The following is a 6,000-nucleotide window of genomic DNA, read 5'->3' as shown; positions in this document are numbered from 1 at the left end:
CTCGCTCCTTCCATCAGGGCCTCATCCATACGCATCAGCCATCTCACCTAACTGCCACAGCCTCATCTTCCCTGAGTGCTGCCTACTATTTTCTTACCGCTTTTCTTGCTGTCGAACATCAATTGGGCAGAGAAACTGCTGATTACACACAGACACCCATGTTAATGTACATTCCACCGTACGGCAGTACCTTTAACATGGACGGATGATTTGAGTAGTGCCTTGTGCAGAGTAGACACGCCCCAACAGCACCGGGAGGAGAAAGAAAAAATTGTCGTAATATTTCAATCTTCACTGCGGCTGCAGGTGATGGTCGTTTTTATCTAAATAAAGAAAACCACCGAAAAACTTAATTGAAGGAAATCGCTCTAAAGTATTTTTTAAAATAATCCAGCATTTAATAAGAGCGAGAGAGAAGAAAAAAGAGTTTAGAATTGTAAAATAGTAGAGTATTTTGCCAAAGGCAAGAAAACATTTGGTTTTTTTTCTTTAATCCCTTTGAGAAATCATTTAATCAACCTGAAATCTAACTGAACTGAATCTCTGGGGGGAAAAGACAAACGGAAACAGAAAGTGCATAATGATTCACGTCATTTAATTTCCAACACTTTAACGTCAGTCTGTCTTCAGGGTTGATGGGAATTATTACTTTTTTGTGTTTTCAACAGATGATCTCTGACTCCAGAACACATTTGCAGATTAGCAGTGGTGCTAAGGTGGTAACTTTACCTGATCTGAATGTGAGTACTCTTATTTTAACTAATTACAGTTAGACTTCAAATAAAAAATCATTCTCTCTAATTATGATCAGGTCACATGTGAGTCACTACAAAATGAACTGTAAAAAACCAAAACAGCTTTAATATCTCTTATCCATGTAGAGTTGCTTTTTTATCCAAAACTCAAAGTCTTCCATTCACACATGCATTCATTCACACCAGTTCACATTCACACCTTACAGATCCAGTAGAAACCCAGTGTAAACAGAGTAATAATTGACTGAACAGCAGTAAATTTAGAGACAACTAAAACACAGCCTGTAGTTCCGTTATGTCTGAAGTCTCTTACTTTATATTAGCTTTGTTTTTCTGGATCACTGCTGCACCGACTTTACAGTGTGAGAAACACACGCTTCGTAAAGTTTCAATAACAGGAAATGGATGGAGGTTTGCTCTGCCAGGTTTTTTACTTTGGCGTCGCAGAGTGAAATATATAAATATATATTAGACTAAAATGAATTGTAAATAACTTGAATTTTATTTATGTTGAACTCTGCCAGGATTTTAACGTGATCTCAGAATATCCAGAAAAACGTTTGTTTGATGGATATAAAGCTGCAGAATAATAAATTAAAATAAAAAAAGTCCAGAGAGGGAGTCAGAACGACTGAGCTGCAGCTGCTGCGATGTTTACACAGCAAACTGTGACTCTCTATGTGAATGTAAAACCCTTAGAGTCAGAAGTTAAGACTCAGATTCACTGGGGTGAAGAAGAGTCAACTGTGAGACGTCCACTGGTGTGGGAACGTGCTGTTTGTTTACCGAGGCTTATTTTAGAAGTGGTGAGTCGACACTTCCTGAGGTAACACTGGGTCAGGTTTGCTGATACAAAAACATGTATTTTAATCTCCCAAATGCTGGCAAAAGAAAAAAAAACAACATTCAACCAGACAGCAGCTTTTTATGCATAGATGTTTGCATTTGACTGAACTTCAACTTTATAAATGTAACCCACTGGTGTCTGAAATTCCAATTCCAAATCTGTAATATCAGTTCTGACAACAACAACCGTCTCCTCTGCTCTTCCTCCACAAAACATTTTATTTGCCTTGAACTTGCAAAGAAACTTTGCCCTAAAACTGAGTGAAACCTTTGACTTTATCAGCCATAAGCTGCGATCACAGCAGTCATCTCCAGAACCTTCGTCTTCACAGGTTCACCAGGGTTGTTGGAGCAAAAAAAAGAACCTGAACTAGATCTGGAGCTGTTAATCCAGGTACAATGGTATTGGTATTAGCATCAGTTTGGATCCACACGTAGTAACGGCCGTCTGTGGACTCCCTGACAGTCAGAATGTCCTGATGATGCTGGATTTAAAATAACTCAGTAATTGACACCAGTGTCTTTTCACCATCCTGGGACCAGTACAACAAAAATGTCACATTTCCATCTTACACACGTCCAGAACTCTGTCCCCTAGAGGAGCTGAACAAGGAGGGGGTAAAACTGCAGCGACTCAGGGCTCTCCTGCTGACCCTGGGGCAGTTTGAAAAGTTTCAAAATAAAGTGACTGAGACGTGAGAATGTGACACGATGAGCAGTTTAACAGTTGATTATTAATATTTGATTTACATTCATGTGGACCCAGCCTGCAGCCAATATAACAATATATGTGTTTATATATATACATGAACACATACTGTAGGACTAGTATTCATATTTCATATATATATTTTAGAAGTTTAACTCAATATTAAATTTAACTCTCAGCGACATTTCAGGCAAACAGTTTTTTAGTATTTTATAAGCATAGTGAATTTATAAGCATGAATATTTAAAAATTCTACTGTTTTAAGATAATAATAACAACATTTTGAATCAGTGTTTGGAGCCAGGTGTTTTCATTAGATCGACCCACATGTTGATTTGCAGAACTTTGCACACACACACCCTCCCCCCCCCACACAAACCTTTAAATGTTCAAAGCCTATGGATGTGTGTGTGTGTGTGTGTGTATGTTTTCCCCTTGCGGGGGCTGTTACTGCACAGGATGATATTTACTCATCACTGCGACATTATTGAAGAGGGACAACAAACCTGTCACAGCGAACAAAGCTGCTGACAGTCAGTGACGAAACTGCTGAGGCGGCTCGGCCGCTAAAAGGACAGTAAGTTCACGTAGTTAGATATTAAAAAAAGTCTCCTCGTCCCATTTGACTCCTGTCTACACATATTTTTAAAACTGCTCCTGGGTGGAACAGTTTTTTTTTCCTTGCAACAAATAAAGGAAATGAAGGCGAACGCTACCAGACTTTTTGAAATCTACAATCTGTTCTCCCACACATTTCTCCCTCCATCATCAGGGCTGACAACCACGAGGTCACGTGACCTGTGTGAGGTTTGTGCTGCGGGGTTGTTAGCACAGGGTTTGGGACATGTCAAACACACCGTTTCATTTAGTTTTCAGCTCAGTGAATCAATAACTACAGTAAATAAAAGAACACAGTGGCTAAAATACAGCAAAACATCAATCTTCAGAGAAAGAACTGACTGAGACCGATGGCTGTGAAACAACAGGAGATAAGAGAGGGAAAACGGAGTCGTTCCACTGGCTGCTGCAGGGTTGGAACTCAACTTTTCAATTGAATAAAATTATAAAAACAAATGTTCAATGACAGCACACACACACACACACAAAGACACAGATATATTCAGATGCATATACTGCATATATATATATATATATGTATACATTTATATACATATACTTATACACACACATATACCCAATACGTATGTACCTAATTAAAGCTATAATAATAATAATTAAAGCTGTAATATATATATTTTTTCTTTTAAAAATCTTTATATCTTTATCTTCCTACCTTCACTTTTTTTTTTTTTAGAAAACGACTGACCTTCTTGGAACAACAGCTCCAAGAAACCTTTTCTCTGACTGCTTAACAAAGACAACGTTCATCAGCCTGACATCAATTTTTCATCAAGACTCTGCCGTCCTCATTTTTTCATTTTTCCTCACGCACACGTCTGTTGCCTCTCCGGCTCGTTCTCTCTCTCTCTCTCTCTCTCTCGCACTTTTACAGCCTTTTGCACACACATTTTCACTTTTCCCATTACAAACTGAAGGTGCACACAAATCCACACACACACACACACACACGTGTGTGTGCTGGCTGCCTGTGAGCGGTGAGTAATTTCCACGGCCAACAGGATTATCAGTGTAGGCTCAGGAAGATGGCAGGGAATCAACCTTCAAGTTAACGAAACATTTAGCCTAATTGGTCTTCATCTGTCACCTCAAACAGAGCTGCGGACTGTTTGAGGACGGAGGGGAGGCAAAGGAAAGAAGGGGGGAGGATGGGAGATTACTGACGGGACAGTGATGAAAACCGGTCGCAGGATAATGAGTCTGGTTGTCTTTTCATCCCCTCATCCTTCGTCTCGTTCTCTCTCGTTATTTGGAGTGACTAGCTGGTGAGTAGCTCCACAGTCTGCTGCTTATTAACAATGCAGAGTGGCTTTAGATGAGTTCATCACTCCCCCGTCCCCCTCATCCTCCTGCCAAGTCTGCATCCTCTCATCTCCACCTTATTTCCCTTCCCCTCTCAGTTTGAACTCCAACATTCTTCCCCCCTTTGTCTCTTTATCCCTGCCTCTTCCATCTGCTTATTCTTCCCCCGTCCTATTGGGGAAAGCAGTGAGAAGGAGATGTGAGGGGAGGACACAGAACGCGAGGAAGGAAACAGACGAGGCCTCAGAACCAAGGTGCACAGGAAAGAAATGCAATTTGGACTTCTCTCTCATTTTCCCCAACAATTCCTCTGCTTTCTGCAGCCCAACCCTCCACCTCCGCCTCTCTCTGTGCATTAGGACTGGAGCGGCAGACTGTTTGGAATCAATAAAGACGGTGTTTGGCAGACGAAAGTCATGGGGCGGGACGGTGACTCGCTAAACACTCATTTCACTTCACACAAATCACCGCCTGCACCTCGTCCACCGTCACACGTGACGGCTACATCCTGCAACAAACAATTAAAAAGTCATACAGATGTATGAACGTGATGTGGAACCTGCATCAATACACATGAGGTGTGTGGCGGGGGGGAGAGGAGGGGGGGGGGGGGGGGGGGGGGGTGGGGGTTTTGGGCAGGGGGGGGGAGACAAAAAAAAGGAAAGGTTTAAAAAAAAAGATATAAAGAGAAAAGCAGAGATGAGGTGAGGATTGATGATAGCTGTTAAAATTGAACAGGTGCTGCAGTTGCACCAAGAGAAAGTGAAGCTCTGAGGGGGAAAAAGTATAAAGTGCTGCTACAAGACCAACGCAGAGGGAGCTAACATCAAGCCACATAAATCCTGCATTCGAAAAAAAGCCAAACAAAAGCCCAACAGGCGAAAAATAACACTAACAGAGATGGGTTAAATCCCTTTGTGAAAAAGGTCACATGTACTGACAGACGGTAGAAAATTATCAGCAGAATCTGCAGCTCCCCCTGTTTTTAGAAGAGTAATTACAGCGAGTTTCAATCTCATCCTGTCGCGCCTCTGATTTACCGTGTTGGTTCACTCTCATTATATTTAGTCTCAGCCACAGGAGGCTCTAAAAACACACACACATACACACAGCATACACACACAACCTGCCCAGGACCAAGCAGCAGACAGACAGTGACCAGCTGGTGAACATACTGCAGCATTTAGCAGCTTAAGAGCCAAATATTTCCCTCAAGGGTTTAAGGACAAAAATAGAAGGATTATTGAACAACTGATGCTGCTGTGCCACATACCATTATGGTCCTAATAATGTGTCCAGAGCAGGGTTACAGGGAAAAATCAAAACACTTCATCACTTCATCATTGACCGTAAAAAAAGTACAATAAATTGTTACAGTCATTTTCCGTCCCCGTACAGTAAGTGCTCAGCTGCATGGATCTGCTGACTCCTCGACTCTGCACCTGATACGACCTGACTTGACTACATGTTACTTGACAAACGTGGAAAAAACCAACAGGTCAAGTATCGAGACATTTTCCCGTGTGAAGAGCTCCAGGTCGATTGTGCAGGACTACAGGACAAAATATATCTTCTAAAGTTATATTTTGAGTTATACTTCTGAAGAAAGATTTTCTGTGCAGCACAGTGTACCTAGTACGCAATGAAGACGGAAATATTTTACAAATATAAATAAATACAACGTATATCAGCATTGAGGTAGAAATGTAAACATCTAAACACTGAAGTAGGAATAGAAGAAAGTCAACA

The sequence above is a fragment of the Cynoglossus semilaevis genome, chromosome 15 (genome assembly GCF_000523025.1).
Source record: "Cynoglossus semilaevis isolate Cse_v1.0 chromosome 15, Cse_v1.0, whole genome shotgun sequence".
NCBI lineage: Eukaryota > Metazoa > Chordata > Actinopteri > Pleuronectiformes > Cynoglossidae > Cynoglossus > Cynoglossus semilaevis.
This window is presented reverse-complemented; position numbering follows the sequence as displayed.